The following is a 21,612-nucleotide window of genomic DNA, read 5'->3' on the forward strand; positions in this document are numbered from 1 at the left end:
AACAAAATGAAGCCTTCAGAGAAAAGAACACCTTCCATACAGTCAAACATAGAGGAGGTTCAGTGATGTTTTGGGGTTTCTGTGCTGCCTCTGGCACTGGTTTTTTTTTTTTGGTTTTTTTTGTATACTGAATCGAGGCTCGTGAAAGCTAACATTTATTTCACAAACAAATCAACCAGACAAACAAAATATATAAAAAGAGGGAGCGGAAGACAAGATGGGGAGAGAAGGGGAAGCACACAAACATAACATTTGGGAGAAGGGAGATGTGTGGGAGGGAGAGGGCTTGGGGGGAGGAGGTGTGGGAAGGCGGGTGGGGGGTGGGAGAAGTATAAAACACAAGGACACCAAGGACTTCCCGGACAGAAGTTGGTATTTCAAAAAAGTGGATTTGGGGTGAAATTAGCGGGAGTAGAAAAGATCAAGATTTTGGATGGGGGAAGATAAGAGATGGTGGTGAACAGCTGTTTTAAAGACCTGGAGGGTGGAGTGGGATTGAAGAGAGTGAGGGAGTTTGTTCCAGAGGTGGGAGAAAAGAGGAATGAAGGAGTGAAGGTGAGCAGAGAGTCTCGATTTTGGCAGTTTAACCATAAAAGGGTTGCAGGCAGATCTTGTGCGACCTGTAGGAATTTTTGGGGGACATAGCCCAGAGAGAGCTGGGGGGGCAAGGCCAGAGAGGAGTCGGTAGAAGACGGAAAGACCACCAACCTGCCTGCGGTGAGTGAGTGAAAGGCCCTTGGAGTTAGCTTCATCACGGGAGATTCCAATGATTCTGAACGCTTTGGTTTCAACAGCGTGAAGACGAGCTAGGTGTGAGGCAGGAGCACCAGCACAGAGGGGAGAGCAGTATTCCATTGAGCTGCAGATGAAAGCCTTGTATGTGGTGAGGAGTTCAGGTGTGCCAAGGAAGGACTTCGCACGACGGAGAATGCCCAGTCGGCGACTGGCTTTGGAGGCCAGATTTGAAATGTGGTTTTCCCAGGAAAGATCATGGCAGATAGTGAGACCCAAAAGCTTGAGTGACAGAACTTCTTGGAGAGGATTATTCAGAAAGTGGATGGGAGGGTTGTCCAGTCGGTCTTTTCGGAGAGACATCGTAAGAGTGTGAGATTTGTCAGGATTGAAAGACATGTTCCACTTGTTTGCCCAGTCTGTGATTTTGTCTAGGTCTGTAGAGAGTGAGGAGGCTGCAGACTGCCGATCTGAGGGATGAGGAATGGAGCGACTGAGAGTAGAGTCATCAGCAAAGAGATAGAGAGGATTTTCAAGATCTACCGATCGATTTTCAAGATCTACCTACCGATTCAAGATCTACCGATTTCAAGATCTATTTGTCTACCGCTCCCGATGTCATATGTCTTATGTGTCGGTTTGTCTTTCTGTGTGATTATTGATTAATGTTCGCTCTTTCACGAGCCTCGATCTTGTATACAAAAAAAAAAGAAAAAAAAAGAAAAAGAGAGTCAGAGAGATCATTGAAGAAGACCAGAAAAAGCACAGGGCCCAGAACACTGCCTTGGGGAACTCCAGCCTGAATAGGAAGAGGAGATGAGAGAAACCCATTCAGGGCCACACGTTGACTACCACTAGAGAGGAAGTCCGCCAGCCATGCGTGGAGATTACCATGGATACCAAAGGAGGAGAGCTTGGTGAGCAGAGTGGGGTGCCAGTCCGTATCGAAGGCACGTGATATGTCAAGGGAGACAGCTCTAGTTTCCTGTTTAGCATTGAGGACCTCCATCCATTGTTGAGAAAGCAGAAGCAGCATGTCCAGAGTAGAGTGACCAGGTCTGAAACCAAATTGATGATCAGAGATCAAGCCATTGGAGAAGAGGAAAGATTTCATATCTGAAGCAATGATGGATTCCATGACTTTGCTGATAATTGGGAGAAGGCTGATTGGTCTGTAGTTGCTAGGATCTGTTTTTGCACCTTTTTTGTGCAAGGCGGTGATGTTGGCTGATTTCCAAGCAGATGGCAGATGACCTTGAGCAAAAGAGAGGGTGAAGAGAACAGAGAGAGGGAGTGAAAGAGTGGAAGAACAGGATTTTAGGACCCGTGGGCTGATGCCGTCAGGTCCAGTTGCATAATCAGAGTCGAGGGTTGACAGAAACTTTTCCACCTTGTCAGGAGGAAAGGACACAGAGTCCAGGAGCAGCTGGGTACGACTGGGTATGGTGGGTCAGATAGGGATGGGTTTGGGACACAAGATTTAGAGGCAAACACAGAGTTGAGGCATTCAGCTTTTTCACGTGCGGAGTCAGCCGTGTAGCCGTTTGAGGTGAGGGAGGGGATGGAGGGGGAACAAACACCAGAAACAGATTTGACCAGACGCCACCAGGATTTGGAAGAGGGAGACAGATAAGAGAGTTCGGTCTTGAGAACGGAGAGATATTGTTTCCTGGCTCTCCTGAGGGTGGACACACACTTGTTTCGGGCTTTGTGAAAGGAAATGAGATTTCCTTCCGTTGGATTTGCTTTCCAGGAGACGAAAGCAAGTTGTTTCTGGGCAACAGCCTCACCACAAGATTCCGTGTACCATGGATGGGAGGAAGGGTATGACAACTGAAGACGAGATGGGATAAATCTGTGCATGGGAGAGTGCAATTTACTTTGGAAGAATTCCCAGAATGAGTTGATGTCAGAGGCGGTAGAGATGGGAGACCAGTCCAGGTGATTGATGGCTGCTTGAAGACCGTGCCAGTTGGCCAGAGTGAAATGCCAGACAAATGCCTTGAATGCCGTGAATGGTGCCGTGATTGGGTGCCGTGAATGTGTGCATGGCATCATTAAATCAGATTACCAAGGCATTTTGGAGCACAATATTCAACACATTGTCAGAAAGCTGGGTCTCCATCAAAAGTCATGGGTATTGCAGCAGAGAAGGCACCTTCAAATCTGGGAGAACTGGAGCAGTTTGCACAAGAAGAATATGCCAAACTGCCAGTAGAGAGGTGTAGTAATCTCATCCATGGCTACATGAAGCGCTTGGCTGCAGTTATTTTGTCCAACGGCTGTGCTACCAAATATTAAGTCTCGGGTGTGAATAATTTTGGCAATACCATTTCTTTTTATTTTCTGATTTAACAGGATATATTAAGTTCTAAATCAAAAACAATGGTTCTGTAATATTAACAATGAAATAATGAATTGTGGAGACCAAATAATTTTGTCAATTGCAGAAGATGGCAGAAGACGCCATTTAAATTTTTGCCGCCCCCCAGCCCTACCCCGTTTTTGGTTTTTTTTAATATACAAGATCGAGGCTCATGTAAGAGCTAACATTGATCACAAAAAGATAAACTGACACATAAAACATAAAACATATGATAAAGGGAGTGGGAAACAAGATGGACAGCAGGGACATTGGGAGATCTGTGGGAGGTAGGCTTGGGAAGGGGGGTGAGGGTGGTACTGGTTTAAAAAAAAAACACGTCGACACTGCTCGGGCTTCCAGGAAAGAAGTCGGTATTTTATTTTTTTAAAGTGGATCTGTGGTGAATTAACGGGGGTAGAAATTAACGGGGGTACCCGTTTAGAATCCCGTGCAGGCACGAGCAACTTGCTAGTTCATCAAATGTGCGTAATTTGTAGCTTCGAGAAACCAAATAATCGTACTGTGTTGATAATTTGCTCAAATCACATGAAGCAATATCATGAGACCAAAAACATATGCACAGGTAATCCTCATCGCGGTGCGCAAAAAGCACGAGCTATCGTCACGCATTGTTACGTGTAAACCCAAGGGGATGCCAAGGCAAATGTCTCCTAAAATGATGAAATTAGGCCACTCGGCAATATCACTACCTGCAACTATTTACTTTGCACAGGAACCTTTTCTGCCAGCAGATATACAATTATTGTTTTGGAAAACAAGCTTAATTCTAACATTGAGCAGATATCAAAAAGTTAAAAAGAACACAAGCTATTAAATTTAAAACATAGGGCTAATACCCCTGGGTGCTCACCTGGTATAATAAAGCAGTATGCTACACTGACTAAAGGTATTGTTGGGGTTTTGAGAACCTTGCACTTTGTAAATTGTTGTAAATATACCCCTTTGTAAATAATTCTTTTTGTAAATACCTCCATTCATTGTAAAGGTCAAAGGTCGTCCCCTAGTTAGTCCACATTGCAACACGTAGCGAACCATAGGCCCTCTTCGTAGTTATTTCATTATTATGTGTTTCAGGTAAGGCTGTGTTTCCAATAGTTGACTCTACGTTGCATTAATCAAATAAGATAGGTCCCTTTCGTTCTTTTCAAAAGCGGTGCGAGTGGTTTTCGATCCCCACAAGCCGCCATTGCCATGTGCTCATCTCGGAGAAGAAGGGGGGAGGAGCCGCCAGATCATGGGCGTGGCACCTCACCGTCATCAGAGGTGGAGTCAGCCAGCCCTAACAGCCAACCAGCACCCGGTAGGCGTGCCCTTGTAGCCCGTGGCTTGATTTTGGGGAGGGCAATAAAAGGAGGAGTGAGGGACTGCTTACGCAGATGAGTGAGGGAGCACAAACCGAGAAGATGGGTGGAGTTGGAGGAGAGTCGGTGAGAAGGCGGAGAGACAGACAAAGCCGCGTGAAGCTCTGACACGCTGCTTCAAACAGCCCCTGCCGTGTGAAACCGAATACGTGGAGTCGCCGGCTGCTCACTTCCAGCCCGGAGCGTGAAGCTGGAGCGGACGTCGTTGCTGCGTTTTCCCGCCCGAACCTTCCAGCCCTGCCGTTCTGCACGGACCCTTCTCCTTCGTCCAGCCCTTCCTGCCTGCAATTCCCATTCGTGTACGTGAGTTTGTTCTGTCTGTATTGTCCTGGGGATAAGTAAGCCTGTTTAAGAATTGCCCTGTGTATCTTCTTCTTCTTCGCCCTGTAAATTACTTTCGTTCCTTCTCTTTCTTTGGTTTGTTGTACATAATTAATAAATACCTGTTCCTCCTTACTTTTGGTTTCATTCTCGTCCGATTGCTTTCGTGGTTTCTTTCAATTGAGCATCTGTGGCGCAATTTTGGCCGAACCGCTTTATAATCGGGTTTAGTCCATCGCTAATGGCTCGGATTCCGGATTGTTAAACCGCTCGGCAAACTCCATCTTGTCCGGGATTCGAGCGGGGCCATCCACCTGCTTTGTGGAGGGATTGGCGGAGGTGTCCGGGAATCCCTTGACCAATCACCTTGGCCAATCCCATCCCACAAAGGAGCGGGGTAGTTCCAGGAACGGAGACGGCCAGCTTAACAAGACAAGCGGATTAACCCCCCCTTGCTAACGGGAGTGCCGTGCTCCGGTTCCGCAACAGTATTTTAAACAGTATCATGGTATTTTTAACCAATTACAATGGTTGCTAGGAGACAGGGAACCATGTACAATCATACTAACGTAATCATAAGACTTTAAACAAACAAACAAAAAAATAGCTATTTGGGGGCTCAAACCTGGACCCACGTTGATCCCCCGTATACCCCCTTATGGCACTTTTCCACCGCGGTACCGTATCGTACCGTACTGTAACCAAAATCCGTTTTTTCGTTTTGCCATTGCCAAGTGAACCGTACCTTACCTAAGTACCCGTGCTAAATTTGGTTCCTGCTATGGATAGGCACAAAGCGAGCCGCACCCGGACCTATGGGTGGAGCTAGCAATACTGCAGACCGTTGATTGGTCAATTCAGGAAGAAAATGAACGGTAGTCGTAATGTTACTAGCTATATATTAAGGTTAACGTAACATACTGTACCTGTATTCTTTGTTTGCGCCGACGAACAAGGCCCAAATCTTCGTTGTCGGTCTTCATAATTGTCTGCAAAAGTTTCTTTCTCTTTTTAGCTTCCGCTTTCTGGCGTCTTTCAGCTTCTTCTCAAACACTTCCTTCTCCAACACTTCCTCTCTCTCTTTTTGCATTTCGCTCAAAAAACTCATGTTCAGATAAAGCCAGAACCCGATGAAGAAGTAAAACACAGCTTCAAGTTCCTCCATAGTTGCGGAGCTGTTTACAGTTTAGTGTCGCATGAGAAACTATAACGGCACTCAGTAGAGAGCATACCTTCACCTGGTTGGCCATATCACTCAATGGTGAAGCAACAACACAACATGCATTTTAAGGCCATTTTCCCTGCTTGAGCGGGGGTTAGCCTTGCGGTCCCCATGACAATCTTCTCCATTTTGCTCTATTTTCTGCATCTCCCCTTGTTCGGTCAATGGTGAAGGTGAATGGTGAAGGTGAACTCAATGGTGAAGAATCACTTAAAAATTCTACTAGCCGGATCCGGATCTGAATCTTCACCGAAATTGAATCGATTCTTCCTTCTCAAACACCTAACCAGTCCACCAAGTTTTGTGCAAATCTGTCCATAACTTTTTGAGATATCCTGATATGTATCGTTTTTGGACTCAATGTATACCAATTTGGTTTATGTATCCCAATGGTGAAGAATCATTTAAAAATTTCTAGTAACCGGATCCGAATCCGGATCTTCACCAAAATCTAATCGTTTCGTCCTTGTGACATACGATACATCTCTGCCAAATTTCTTCCGAATCCGTATCCAACTTTTTGGAGATATTTTGTTCACAAACAAACAAACAAATGAAAAATCACTCAAAGAGCGACACTTGGAAAAACAGAATAAAGTAGAATGGCACTCAGTAGAGCATCCTTTTGACCTCAAAAATAATAGTGGTTGAATTAAGTGGTTGAATTAAGTGGAGTGGTTGAATTAAGTTGGCCGATATGAGAATCCTATTCAAATTTCAAATCCATCAGATGAAAATTGAGGATTTTAGAAATGTGAAAAAAGTGGTTGACCTTTGGCCTATGTTGACCTTTTCGCCTACACTGATCTCAAAATAGTTAGAGCTTCAATTAAATTCGCCGATGTGTAAATCCTATTCAAATTTCAAGTCAATCTGATTAAAATTGAAGATTTTAGATATTTGAAATTGTTGTTGTCCTTTTGGCTTATGCTGATCTCAAAAATAGTTGATGGTTGAATTCAGTTAGCTGAAATGAAAATCCTATTCAAATTTCAAGTCAATCGAATGAAAATTGAGGATTTTAGAAATTTGATATTGTTGTTGACCTTTGGTCTATGTTGACCTTTTGGCCTATACTGATCTCAAAAATAGTTGGTGGTTGAATTCAGTTAGTCAATATGTAAATCCTCTCCAAAGTTCAAGTCAATCGGATGAAAATTGAGGATTTTATAAATTAGAAAAAAGTGGTTGACCTTTGGCCTATGTTGACCTTTTGGCCCATGCTGATCTCAAAAATAGTTGGTGGTTGAATTCAGTTTGCCGACATGTAAATGTGATTCGAATTTAAAGTCAATCGGAAGAGAATTGAGGATTTTAGAAATTCGAAAAAGGTGGTTGACCTTTGGCCTATGTTGACATTTTGACCTTTTGACCTCAAATACATATAGCATTTTGTCAGACCACGAACCCTACCATTTGGTGAAGTTTCGTTAAGATCGGCTTCAAATTGTGACCTGTAGGCAAGTATAAGTGAGTGGACAGACAAACACACAAATGAAAAATCGATCAGAGACCGAGGACTTGCCGGAATGTACTTTTTATCAGCCATTTTGGACAAATATGGCGGCTGAACCACGTGACCAATGACGTCATCATTATTTGTTTACTATCATCTATTTTGTCATCATTATCTACACTAATTTATTCCTAGATTATGCTCAAGAAATTTCATCTTGATCGGATGAAGTTTTGTACTTGTCGAATTATGACGTCATAATGGACGCACCGATGACATCATCATTAACATATTTTATTCCCCATGGAGAGTTCTTTACAATGAGCCATGTCTCATTTTTATCTATTCAGCACTTTCGGAGATATTGAGGTGCAAAATTTTTCGGTTTTCCAAGATGGCGACCGAACCACGTGACCGATGACGTCATCAATTGGGCATAGTCTATTCCACGGCAAGGCAAATATGTGTGCAAAGTTTGGCGATTCTATGTTCAACGGTGTAGACATTGTGCTGCGCACAGACAGACAGGCAAACAGATGACAAAATGGTCAGAGACCGAGGACTTGCCAGAATGTACTTTTTTATTGGCCATTTTGGACAAATATGGCGGCCGAACCACGTGACCCATGACGTCATCATTATTTGTTTTCTAAACTAATTTATTCCTTGATGATGCCCAATAAATTTCATCTTGATCGGATGAAGTTTTGTACTTGTCGAATTATGACGTCATAATGGAGGCACCTATGACATCATCATGAACATATTTTATTCCCAATGGAGAGTTCTTTACAATGAGCCATGTCTCAATTTTTTCTATTCAGCACTTTTGGAGATATAGAGGTGCAAAGTTTTTCCGTTTTTCCAAGATGGCGGCCGAACCATGTGACCGATGACGTCATCATTATTATTTTTTCTCCACCAGTTTATGCCGACATGGCGCTCAAGAAATTGCATCTTTATCAGATGAAGTTTTGTACTTGCCGAATTATGATGTCATAATGGAGTCACAAATGACATCATCATTAACATATTTTATTCCCCATGGAGAGTTCTTTACAATAAGCCATGTCTCAATTTTTTCTATTCAGCACTTTCGGAGATATAGAGGTGCAAAGTTTTTCGGTTTTTCCAAGATGGCGGCCGAACCACGTGACCGATGACGTCATCAATTGGGCACAGTCTATTCCAGGGCAAGACAAATATGTCTGTAAAGTTTGGCGATTCTACGTGCAACGTTGTCGATGTAGTGCTGCGCACAGACAAGCAGACCGACAAACAGACAGACAGACAGGCAGACAAACCAACCGATCAACATACTTGCCGGAATCTTTTCCGGCAAGTAACAAATGAAAAATCACTCATAGAGTGACACTTGGCAAAACAGAACAAAGTAGAATGGCATTCAGTAGAGAATCCTTTTGACCTCAAAAATAATTAGTGATTGAATTCAGTGACCTGATGTGCAAATCATCTTCAAAGTTTAAGTTAATCGGATGAAGTTTGACAATTTTAGAAATATGGTCTATGTTGACCTTTTGGCCTATATTGACGTCAAAAATAGTTGGTGGTTGGTTTCACTAACTTGATATGAAAATCCTTTTCAAATTTCAAGTCAATCGGATGAAAACTGAGGATTTTAGAAATTTGAAAAAAATTGGTTGACCTTTGGCCTATGTTGACCTTATGACTGAAGTAGATCTCAAAAATAGTTGGTGTTTGAATTCAGTTCGCTGATATGACCATCCTTTTCAAATTTCAAGTCAATCGGATGAAAATTGAGGATTTTAGAAATTTGAAAAAACGTGGTTGAAGTTTAGCCTATGTTGACCTTTTCGCCGAAGCTGATCTCAAAAATAGTCGGTGGTTGAATTAAGTTCGTTGATATGTAAATCCTATTCAAATTTCAAGTCAATCAGATGATAATTGAAGCTTTTAGAAATTTGAAAAAAGTGGTTGACCTTTGGCCTACGTTGACCTTTTGGCCTATGCTTATCTCAAAAATAGTTGGTGGTTGAATTCAGTTTACCGATATGTAAATCCCATTCAAATTTCAAGCCAAATGGATTAAAATTGGGGATTTTAGAGATTTGAAAAAAGTGGTTGACCTTTGGCCTATGTTGACCTTTTGACCTTTTGAATATATAGGATTTTGTCGGACCACGAACTCTACCATTTGGTGAAGTTTCGTGAAGATCGGTTTCAAATTGTGACCTGTAGGCAAAGATAAGTGAGCGGACTGACAAACACACAAACACACAAACCGGAGTGATCAACATACTTGCAAAAAAAAATGCTTTTTTCCGAAGTAACAAACAAATGGACAAACAGACAGGGGTGAAAACAGGTGTGAAAACAACCTCCATCCACCTGGGCGGCGAAGGTAATTACGTCACCACAGCGGTCGCGTTTTTTTCCCGTCACTTCAGATAACTCCGCCTATTTTCACGGTTCTGTTACTCTGCTGTGCGATGGAAAAACGACACAGGGATTACCGTACTGTACCGAACCGCACTGTAAAGTGCCGTACCGTACTGTACAGTGCCGTACTGTACAGTGCCGTACTGTTCTGTGCAATGGAAAAGCGCCATAAATTTAGCGCAGGTACTTAGGTACGGCACTGTACATAGTGTAGCAGCATAGCAAACCTGTTGTGCATTTTGTGATACAAGCACCAAATTTGGCACAAATGTACATTAATATGTTGCGAACATTTTCAGATATTGGGCCACTTGAAATTCTCTCTTTATGTCCGCCATATTGGATTTCAAAATGGCCGCCACTTGAAATCTACATTTGCTATTATCTCTGGACGTAATGCAGCTATTGACTTGATTCTGGTATCTAAATGTATGTTTTTGGGGGCAAGGAATCCAATGGTACCAATTTCAACTTAATATTATCTATCACAGTCTGTTATATAATTTTATTTGGAAATTATCTAGGCAAATATTGGATTCAACACAATACTTTGAAAAGAATGTCTTAGTTCTGTAAATGTCTTAGGTATAATACTGACATGCTACATGGTCTAGTATTTGAGGCTAGGTGTACTGGTATCTGAGGCTAGGTATATACCGGTACTGAAGATACGTGTACATAAACAGTGTCATGTTAACAAGTTCAGCATTGCCACAAGTACATGTATGTTGTTGACTCATCGTCATGTGCAGTCCCCTTCACACACACAGAGGGCTGTGCACTGAAGGGCAGCCTTTTTGCACTTGCAGCGCCTCACACACCCTTTCTTGCACTTGCAAGAAACCAGCTCAATGCAGCTGTGAGCTGCCTCAGTTAGCCTGGTCCAGTAAGGTGTGTACTGTCCTTCTCCAGTCCTTGACCAACCCCAGTTGGTTGGTGGAGGGAGCTCTGGTGCTGGCAGCAGTATCTGACCCCACACATGTCCACCTTGATACACTGCCCTCTTGACATGTTCCTCCAGAGCTGCCTTCGTTGGAGGGATGAGCTGCACATTGTTCTTCCTTGCGAAGAGTTTCCTCCTGGCCTTGTCAATGTCTGTGCATTTGCTGGTTCGATCATACAACAGGATCACGAACCTCTCGATGATGCGCATTGCATCGTCTGGTATGTCACGAGGTGCAGAGGACAGCAGCAGCAGCGCCTCAGTGAGTTCTGGCAGTACCGTCCAGATTGCCCACGCAGTGTTCTTGCCATGTCTATGAAAACTAGACACAGTGTCGCATCCAGTTAGAGCGTGGAACATTGGCAGTGCATGAGCCTTCTCTCGTCCCAATCCAGCTGCTATTTCGTGTGCTGCTAGGTATCGGAAACTCTGGCCTGTTCCGATTGCCAGCCACAGTTTGTCTTCTGGTTGCAACTCCTGTGCCAGGGACACTGCCAGCACCACAACATCGGTGTCTACAGTCCAGATGAGTATTGCATGGTGTCCATGCTGGACTGCGTGAGATGCATGCAGCAACATCCGACTGTCAGCTTCTTCATGGTTACATGGGGCGAGTGAGGTCAGATCTGGCAGTAGTGGCTTGCTGAGCACTGCCTCTCCATCAGTAATGACGAGTTGCTTGTCCTCCTGGTCAAACCATTCCATGAGAGCTGCTGAGAGGAACCTGAACAGCTCGGTCTTGTTGCTGTCCACTCGTAGGAAGTTCTGCCAGTTTCCTGGTATGGCTGCGGCAGCCACCACACGTCTCCACACACCTTGTCCCCGCTTTGCACGTGTACTACCTTTCAGTGAATCAGCAAGGTAAGTATCCCAGACCAGATCCAGGCGTGACACTGTTTGCAGCTTCGTGGACATATATGGGATGAAGATCTGTTGTGCATGTTGTGGAAAACCATTCAGGTCCGCACAACTTAAGTCCAACGGTTTGGTTTAATTGCATTTAGATCATCACATCATTCCTGTAAGTAGAAATACACAATAAGCATACGATGCGACATCTCATGAAGCCATTCATATCAGTCAATGCAAGCAAGCTAGATATTCTATAAAGGCGTACCATTAACAAGGCTACCGATGTAACATGTCACAAGGGAGAAGTCCCGGAGCACCGACACAGCAACGGGTCTTATAGTCACGCCCCTAGCGGTGACAACAATGACAGCGAGCAGCGAGCATCCCCCCCCGGGTTCAGTACAGATACGATTTCACTACATTCTCCCCCCCGTCAGAATTATACGGCCGCGTGGCTAAAAGCGAGTGAGCGTCAGCATGAATAGGGTGCGGAGTATCAGTCGGCCCAGCCGTATCGGGCCGGGCGGCGAATTTCTCTGCCAGCACGCATTCGAAATTCCCCGGGTACGGCATCTCGTAACCCTGTATCCCCGGTGTCAGAGGCGCCAACAGGGTCGGGTGATGAAGGGGGTAACGCCAAGTCGTCGGACCCGGGCAGTCTCGACGGGGGGAGGGTCGGTGGACTGTCGGCGATGGGAGCGTCGGGAGAGGCCATAGTCTCATAGATGGGTTCGACCGGTTCGTCCGATTCCCTACTAAGGTCGTCGACCCCGCAAGGGGCAAGATGACGAACGGAGACAGTAGTCTCACGACCATCAGATGTCATCACACGAGCATGCTCAGGATTAGCCTGGAGAATCTGCACTTTGTCCACTAGGGGGTCGTACTTGCTCGCGCGAACCGCCCGTTTAAGGTAGGCCGGCCCGGGCCCAGCGAGCCAACTGGGCAAAGACCGTATACACCCCGAGCTCCTGGGGTGGTGGAAAAGTCGCTCATGGGGAGTTTGGTTGGTTGCCGTACTCAGGAGAGCCCGGATTGAGTTCAACGCCGCTGGTAGCGACCAAGCCCATTTATCGAGGCCCCGACCGAGGGTCCGGAGATGGAGCATGACGGCCCTCCAGATAATCCCGTTAAAGCGTTCGATCTGCCCATTAGCCTGGGGTCTGTACGGCGTGGTGTAACTAGACGCAATGTTGTTTTGGAGCAGATAGCCGCGCACCTCCTGAGACAAGAAGACTGCACCCCGGTCGGTATGGACATAGGCCGGGTAACCGAACATTGAGAACAAGTTCTGTAAGCATCGCATCACCGTGGCAGCAGTCATGTCCGCGCACATATAAGCAAAGGGGAATCGTGAGTACTCATCAACGATAGTGAGCAGATGCGAGAGCCGCTCGACACCGGCAAAGGGCCCTTGAAATCCATCGCCAAGCGTTCCCACGGGCGTGTAGCCTTCACCAGAGTCCCCATAGGAGGGTTATAGAAACGCGGTTTGATTTCCGCGCAGATAGCGCAGTCGCGACAGATACGGCGGATATCGTCAATCGAGTAAGGGAGATTCCCACTCCGCACGAAATGAGCGAAACGCGTTACGCCGGGATGGCCCGCAGTGGCATGCAGCACTCGTAGGCCCTCCAACGAGGTGATACCAGCACATGTAGTCGGGCGTGATAAGGCATCGGCGGCCTGGTTATCCTTCCCTGGGCGATATTTGATGGTGTAACAGAAGTCGGCGAGTTCGATACGCCAGCGAGTGATTTTCTCGTTCTTAATGCGCTGGGCGTGTAAGGTGTCGTACATGAACGCAACGCTTTGCTGGTCCGTGATGATTTGGAAGCTCCGCCCGAGTAGGTACGGGCGCCATCGTCGAATAGACTCGACGATCGCATACGCTTCCTTTTCAACGGACGAGTGCCTCCGCTCAGCGGAGGTAAGAGTCCGTGAAAAGAAAGCCACGGGACGTCCCCCTTGGGAGAGGGTCGCCGCGATGGCCTGATCCGAGGCGTCACTTTCGAGGACGAACGAGCCGCTCTCGTCGATGGTCGCTACGGCGGCTCGGGCGATGTCGGTCTTAAGACCTTCAAAGGCCGTCAAGGCGGCCGAACTCAGGGGAAAAGTGTCGCAGGCCACAAGGGGGCGAAGCTTCGCGGAGAAATTTTGCACCCATTTGGAGTAATGGGCGAACAGCCCAAGGGCGCGTTTCAGGGATGCCCGATCGCAGGGAGGGGCCATGTCGAGCAAAGGTCGCAGACGCTCCTTATCCGGAGAGACAGAGCCATGGGTCACGGTGTACCCCAGAAGATCTATGGTGCGTAGGGAGTATTGGCACTTATCCTCGTTCATAGTTAAGTGATACCTCTGCGCGACCTCAAGGAAGCGCTTCAGATTAGCATCATGGTGCCCTTGGTCATATCCACAAACCGTAAGGTTATCGAGGTAGACGAAAACATCGGTTAAGTGCTCCCGCGCAACGAGGTCATCCATGGCCCTCTGGAAACAAGCGACCCCGTTCGTTACCCCAAAAGGCAATCGTGTAAATTGGTACAACCGCTGCCCCGACTCGAAAGCGGTATAGATACGATCCGCCCTAGAGATAGGGATCTGGTGGTACGCACTACGGAGATCGAGAGTACTATAGACCGAATACTGGGACACCTGTTGCACTAGCGCGTCCATCCCCGGAAGGGGGTAGGCATCCAGCTGTGTAAAGCGGTTAATTGTTTGGGAATAGTCGATTACCATGCGTTTGCGATGGGCCTCGCTGCGCACCACTAAGACCTGGGCGCGCCACGGCGACCTACTAGGTTCTATGATGCCGTCTTTCAAGAGCTGAGCCGTTTCATCCGCAATGAATTGCATGTCCGCGTGAGAGTAGCGTCGCGATTTTACCGCGACAGGGGTACAGTCGGAGGTTAGATTGGGGAACAGCAAAAGCGGCCGGACGTCCATTTGCGCTAGGGCGCACACCGTTAGCGCGTCGTCCGCCCCCACAACAAGAGTGTCAGGCCCACCGAACTCCATTACCAGACGTCCATGCAGCTTAAGAAAATCGTGTCCTAGCAGAATATCAGCACATAATGCGGGTAAAACCATAAGGTGTACATCAGGGAAAACCCGTCCCTTTAGCACGAGTTTCAATCGGCATTCCCCTTTTGTGCTGAGCCGAAGTCCCTGGGAAGCCATGAAGATCCGTCTCGTAGACCGCCCGATCCGCCATCCATGCCTGAGCACAAGTCGCTGGTCGATAAAACTATCCGTAGATCCGGTATCCACCAAGGCCTGAACACAATGGCCCTCAACCATAAGGGGAATAAGGGCTTGAGCTAGGCCAGACGAGGCAGCTGGGAGCGGGACTGAGCCCCCCGAATGGGTCGGACCAGCCTCGCGGGTGGATCCTACACCAGCAGCAGTTTTGCGATCGTGGCCGGAGTCTGCGTTGACCATGGGGAATCCATTATCGTCATCAGGGGGCTTTCCCCAGCATTCCGGTGTTTCGCGATTCAAAATCCGACGAGAAAAGGCCTCCGTAGTATTTGACATCGCCTTTTGACACTCCTGGCAGATAAAGGCTTCCGTAGTATCCGAAATCGCCTTTTGACATTTTTGGTCGCTTTGACAAAAGGCTTCCGTAGTATTCGAAATCGCCTTTTTACGTTTTTGGTCGCTTTGACAAAAGGCTTCCGTAGTATTCGAAAGCTGCCTTAACTCTTTTGACGTGGCGGGGGCTTGCGTGGCCCGAGGTTTGGCCAAGGACACGGCCCTTGTCCCCGATGGAGAATGAGACGGTGGTGGCTGTCCGGTGGCGCCAGTCAAGGTCGTCTGAGCGCCCAGCGGGCCGCAGAGAGGGGCCCTCCCCTTCGAAGTCGGGTAAGGCGCTGGGCTCGTGGGCTCTGCTATGAGCCCGTTCAAGGTTGCTGCGCCCGCGCGACCGCGGCTGCGCGAGTCGAAGGGCCGCGAGCCGCGTGCCGTTTTCTTGCACACTTTCGCGTAATGTCCCTTTAGCGAGCACAAATGGCAAATAGCGTCACGTGCCGGACACACGACTCGGGCATGACGAGGCCCTCCACAAAAAAAACATGCGGCCCCGCGCAAGGCCTTGGGTCTGCTGGTCGTAACGGCAGCTGTCAGGGCAGGGTCATCCTCCGGAGCATCCCGGAGTTCAGCAGGCGGATCCACGTCCCCGTCAGTATCACTCTCCGGCCGGGCGTGTAGTGAGGTGCCCGCCAAAAGGCGCGTGCGATCATAGGCGTTCGATTGCATCCGCGCTTCAGTATACGCTGTCGCTTGCTCAACCGCCGTAGCGAAGGTCAGGTCGGTCTTCTCCAAGAGTTTGAGTCGTAGTTCCTGGGAGGAGACCCCTGCTATGAAGGCATCTAAAAGACGATCATCCTTAGCCTGCTCGGGAGTCCGTGGCTCCCTGACGCTGTCCAGCAAAAGCTGCCGGAGCTCCTGGGCGTAATGGTCCATAGCCTCGTTGGGCTGCTGCCGTCGCGTTTGCAGCAAATAACGCGCATACACAGGGCTTTTTTCTTTTATGTAAAGCCGCTTGAGCTCCGCGATGGTAAGATCATACGTCGTGCATTGAGCGATCGCGTGGTAGACCCGGTAGTCGATTTTCGAGTGTAATATCGCCAGCTTCGCGGCAGGCGTCGGAGCGGTCTCAGGCTCATCAAAGAGATGCTCCAGTTGTCGGAGCCAGTGCTTGAGTTGCAAGCCTCCGTCCGTGGCTTGTGGGTCGGCGCTGAAAATGGACACCGTCAGCGTCTTGTTGCCAGCCATGTCAGCAGATCATAAATGCAATTAAGTGTTGTGGAAAACCATTCAGGTCCGCACAACTTAAGTCCAACGGTTTGGTTTAATTGCATTTAGATCATCACATCATTCCTGTAAGTAGAAATACACAATAAGCATACGATGCGACATCTCATGAAGCCATTCATATCAGTCAATGCAAGCAAGCTAGATATTCTATAAAGGCGTACCATTAACAAGGCTACCGATGTAACATGTCACAAGGGAGAAGTCCCGGAGCACCGACACAGCAACGGGTCTTATAGTCACGCCCCTAGCGGTGACAACAATGACAGCGAGCAGCGAGCATCCCCCCCCCCCGGGTTCAGTACAGATACGATTTCACTACAGTGCATACTCTTCAAAGGTCTTTGATGCAGCCGGCTTCAGCATCTGGACGATGGCTGCTCCATCAAGCACAATACAGGTCGTGACAGGAGTCTCTGTCTTTGCGTCGGAGACTTCTTCCAAGCATGTGAGGAGATCACTCTTGGTACCAGTGCAGAGGCTTCCACCATCAGACAATGCAGGAGGACATGCCTGATTCTCGTGACAAAATAACTCCTCAAGGTTTCCATCCCTCGTCTGGCAGCCAATGTACAGGCGTGCAAAGAGTTCACGGTCATTCTTGATGGAGGCGAGCTGTTGCTGACCTTTGCTCTGGCTTCTTGGAGTGGAAGTGCTGAACACCTTCAGCTTGTTACGAGGAATGGGTGCGTCCACTGCCTTTGTTCTGTCCAACAGACACTCTCTGGTGAAAGCCTCGAACTGCTCTTGGCCAATCCTCTTGGCATTCATCACGGTCTCCACAGCAGCATGATCTGCGATCTCCTTTGTGTCCAGTTTGACTACATCCTGACTCTCCTCCTCGAATGGGTTGCCCATCTCCTCTATGACACCGACGAGAGAGCGAACATCTTTCACAAATGAGGCCTGTACACTTGGCGTCTGATCATGATGATGATGTGTGTCTGCTGTTTGCCGTCTCCAGTGTTGGTTCCCATCCTGGAATTCTTCGATCACCCTGGCAACTTCTGGTCCCGCAACCATCCAGCGACGAGGGCACTAGGGTTGTCAGTGAGCCCAACTGCTCCACCGTCTCCTTTGATGCAGGCATTATTCTGCTCATGTGCCTGGTCAATCGGGATTGAAGAGAACACCCTCTGTGTTTTCTGAACGGTGAAGTGGCTTTCCCTGAATTTCCTGGCTACATCTGGGTGTTTGATGGTGAGTTCGGCCATGTCCTTCAGGTGCACTGGTATCCACCCAGCATAATGGGTGTGATCCAGTGCATGGAACCAGGGGACCAGCTCTGTCAGAGCATCGAGGTACATCATTAACGATCCCTGCCTGAGAGAACGCACATACACTAGAACCAACAGTTCTAGTTCCAGCACGGTTGCCCAGTAGTGAAACTGGGGGATGTCTTCTCCTCTCTGGCAACACCAGTCTTCAAACTCCGGAAGGTCCTCTGCATCCCTGGTTTCTCCCAGACAGTAGTGGTTGTAGGCACGGTGTTGCAGGATGTACAGTGCTGCTGCAGTCACTTGATGTGCTCTTCTTGTGCGCAAGACATGGGATGCTCGCAGGAATGAGTCTGCTGTCCCTGCTGTCGCAATCTCGGCTTGCACAAGTGCTTGCACCCAACCACTCCCTTTCAGCCAGTCCCCCAGTGTCCTCAGTGCCGCCATCTCTATGTGGAGGCCACCAAACATCACCACTATCTGGTCTTCACCATAGCTCTCTGGCCACTTCCACTGTATCTGCTTGGCCAAAGCAAACAGTGGCTGATCAACGGTGACCACTGGTGTCTGTCCAGGATTCAGGTGTTCCACAGCATTCTTCACGACGTCCATTGAGTGCCGGATCATGGCCACTGTGTGGGCACTCTCCAGGAAGAGTGGAAGCAGCGACGTGGGGCAGATGACTCGAGCATCTGGTGGCTGTCGGCCGGCATGAAATGCAGCCCAAGATGTGTTGTCATTGTCCACTGTACCAGTGTTGTCTTCCAGGACTCGCTTTGCATTGCCTAGCCATTGGTATTCTTCATCAGTCTGCTGTTTGAAGTCTCCTCTGGTCAATGACGCCACTTTAGCAGCTGGGACAGGCGACTTATTGATGCTGCTAGTGACAGGGGGTACATCAGTGTAGTAGTGCGGCAAGGGGGCGACTGTCTTGGACCGTGCATCCCCAGATCCTCCAACAATGACGATACTCCGATCCACTCCTTCACCAGTGTAAGAAGGATGTTGTATAAGGGAGATAGCGATACCATGGAAGGAGTCCTTTGATGTTGTTGCACTGGGGTTGTGATCTATGTTGTCTACAGCGGCAGTTGTAAACACTTTGCCACGCATCTTCGGAGGGCAGACCACTCGTTCTCTATGTTTATGCATTATGCATGTTTGGTATTTATTGACAATATGAATGTAATGTTACATAAAATATGCATATGAAAAACACAAATGAATGGGTCACTTTGTTTCCTAATGGGATATGAATTTATATTTTAGACTGCCAGTATATATGAGCTTGTCTGAGTTGTTACTAGTGATTTAGTATAGTTTATTTATTTATTTATATTTACAGAACTAAGACATTCTTTTCAAAGTATTGTGTTGAATCCAATATTTGCCTAGATAATTTCCAAATAAAATTATATAACAGACTGTGATAGATAATATTAAGTTGAAATTGGTACCATTGGATTCCTTGCCCCCAAAAACATACATTTAGATACCAGAATCAAGTCAATAGCTGCATTACGTCCAGAGATAATAGCAAATGTAGATTTCAAGTGGCGGCCATTTTGAAATCCAATATGGCGGACATAAAGAGAGAATTTCAAGTGGCCCAATATCTGAAAATGTTCGCAACATATTAATGTACATTTGTGCCAAATTTGGTGCTTGTATCACAAAATGCACAATTCTTTTGAATATTTGGGCTAAGCCGCCCCACTAACAGTATGGTTCGCTTGGCAATGGAAAAACGAAAAAACGGATTTTGGTTACAGTACGGTACAGTACGACACTGTGTGTGTGTGTGTGTGTGTGTGTGTGTGTGTGTGTGTGTGTATGTGTGTGTGTGTGTGTGTGTGTGTGTGTGTGTATGTGTGTGTGTGTGTGTGTGTAATATCATATCAAATATAAATTGTCCTTATTGGTTTTAGACAAGTACAAAAAAATAGAAAAAAAACAAAGTGATTTCTTCAAAATGCCAACACAATGAGAACATTCACCGCGCCGCGCCGACAACTCCTGCTCGTCAAAGTAAAATTAAAATAAATGATGCATCCGAGTAACGGACTGGTCATGCCGATCAAACCCGAGTGCAGTTTTCAATCCAGAATTTCAAAGCTTCAGTTTTGGACAATTCTCTATTTTTAAGAATTCAGCAAGAAAAAAAAAATCGACAAAAAGTGAAAACAATTGTGAGCAAGCTGAACACATGCACTCTAGGCCAAAGACCAAAGCACAAAGTCTTGGGCTGAACACATGCACTCTCGGCCAAAGACCAAAGCACATAGTCTTGGGCTGAACACATGCACTCTAGGCCAAAGACCAAAGCACAAAGTCTTGGGCTGAACACATGCACTCTAGGCCAAAGACCAAAGCACATAGTCTTGGGCTGAACACGTGCACTCTAGGCCAAAGACCAAAGCACATAGTCTTGGGCTGAACACGTGCACTCTCGGCCAAAGACCAAAGCACATAGTCTTAGGCTGAACACGTGCACTCTAGGCCAAAGACCAAAGCACATAGTCTTGGGCTGAACACATGCACTCTCGGCCAAAGACCAAAGCACATAGTCTTGGGCTGAACACGTGCACTCTCAGCCAAAGACCAAAGCACATAGTCTTGGGCTGAACACATCCGCTCTAGGCCAAAGACCAAAGCACATAGTCTTGGGCTGAACACATGCACTCTAGGCCAAAGACCAAAGCACATAGTCTTGGGCTGAACACATGCACTCTAGGCCAAAGACCAAAGCACATAGTCTTGGGCTGAACACGTGCACTCTCGGCCAAAGACCAAAGCACATAGTCTTGGGCTGAACACATGCACTCTCGGCCAAAGACCAAAGCACATAGTCTTGGGCTGAACACATGCACTCTAGGCCAAAGACCAAAGCACATAGTCTTGGGTTGAACACCTGCACTCTAGGCCAAAGACCAAAGCACATAGTCTTGGGCTGAACACATGCGCTCTAGGCCAGAGACCAAAGCACATAGTCTTGGGCTGAACACATGCACTCTAGGCCAAAAACCAAAGCACATAGTCTTGGGCTGAACATATGCACTCAAGGCCAAAGACCAAAGCACATAGTCTTGGGCTGAACACCTGCACTCTCGGCCAAAGACCAAAGCACAAAGTCTTGGGCTGAACACATGCACCCTAGGCCAAAGACCAAAGCACAAAGTCTTGGGCTGAACACAACCGCTCTAGGCCAAAGACCAAAGCACATAGTCTTGGCCTGAACACCTGCACTCTCGGTCAAAGACCAAAGCACATAGTCTTGGGCTGAACACATGCACTCTCGGCCAAAGACCAAAGCACATAGTCTTGGGCTGAACACATGCGCCCTAGGCCAAAGACCAAAGCACAAAGTCTTGGGCTGAACACAACCGCTCTAGGCCAAAGACCAAAGCACATAGTCTTGGCCTGAACACCTGCACTCTCGGTCAAAGACCAAAGCACATAGTCTTGGGCTGAACACCTGCACTCTCGGCCAAAGACCAAAGCACAAAGTCTTGGGCTGAACACATGCGCCCTAGGCCAAAGACCAAAGCACAAAGTCTTGGGCTGAACACAACCGCTCTAGGCCAAAGACCAAAGCACATAGTCTTGGCCTGAACACCTGCACTCTTGGTCAAAGACCAAAGCACATAGTCTTGGGCTGAACACACGCACTCTAGGCCAAAGACCAAAGCACATAGTCTTTGTCATGTATGCAGTGCAAAACTTTTGCCCTACGGAGCAAATCTTTGAACCGACACGTCTCCGGAGGGTGCTTTCCGTTGCACCGAAAACAGTTGTTGTGGGTTTGAGACTGCACTGGCTTCTGACGAGGAGCCTTGTTCCAACGTTTTGGCTGAACATGATCCAACCGATTCACAGCAGGGCT

General features: G+C 47.4%; 1 protein-coding gene across 1 annotated transcript in view; it reads right to left on the reverse strand.

Moving 5' to 3' along the window:
- The window catches only part of LOC137440036 (transmembrane protein 132E-like), a 239,821-nt gene that overhangs the window by 154,346 nt on the left and 63,863 nt on the right, over nt 1-21,612 (reverse strand). The gene's annotated exons all lie outside the window — the stretch shown is intronic.

This window comes from Myxine glutinosa, chromosome 14, assembly GCF_964187855.1.
Source record: "Myxine glutinosa chromosome 14, kmMyxGlut1.1, whole genome shotgun sequence".
NCBI lineage: Eukaryota > Metazoa > Chordata > Myxini > Myxiniformes > Myxinidae > Myxine > Myxine glutinosa.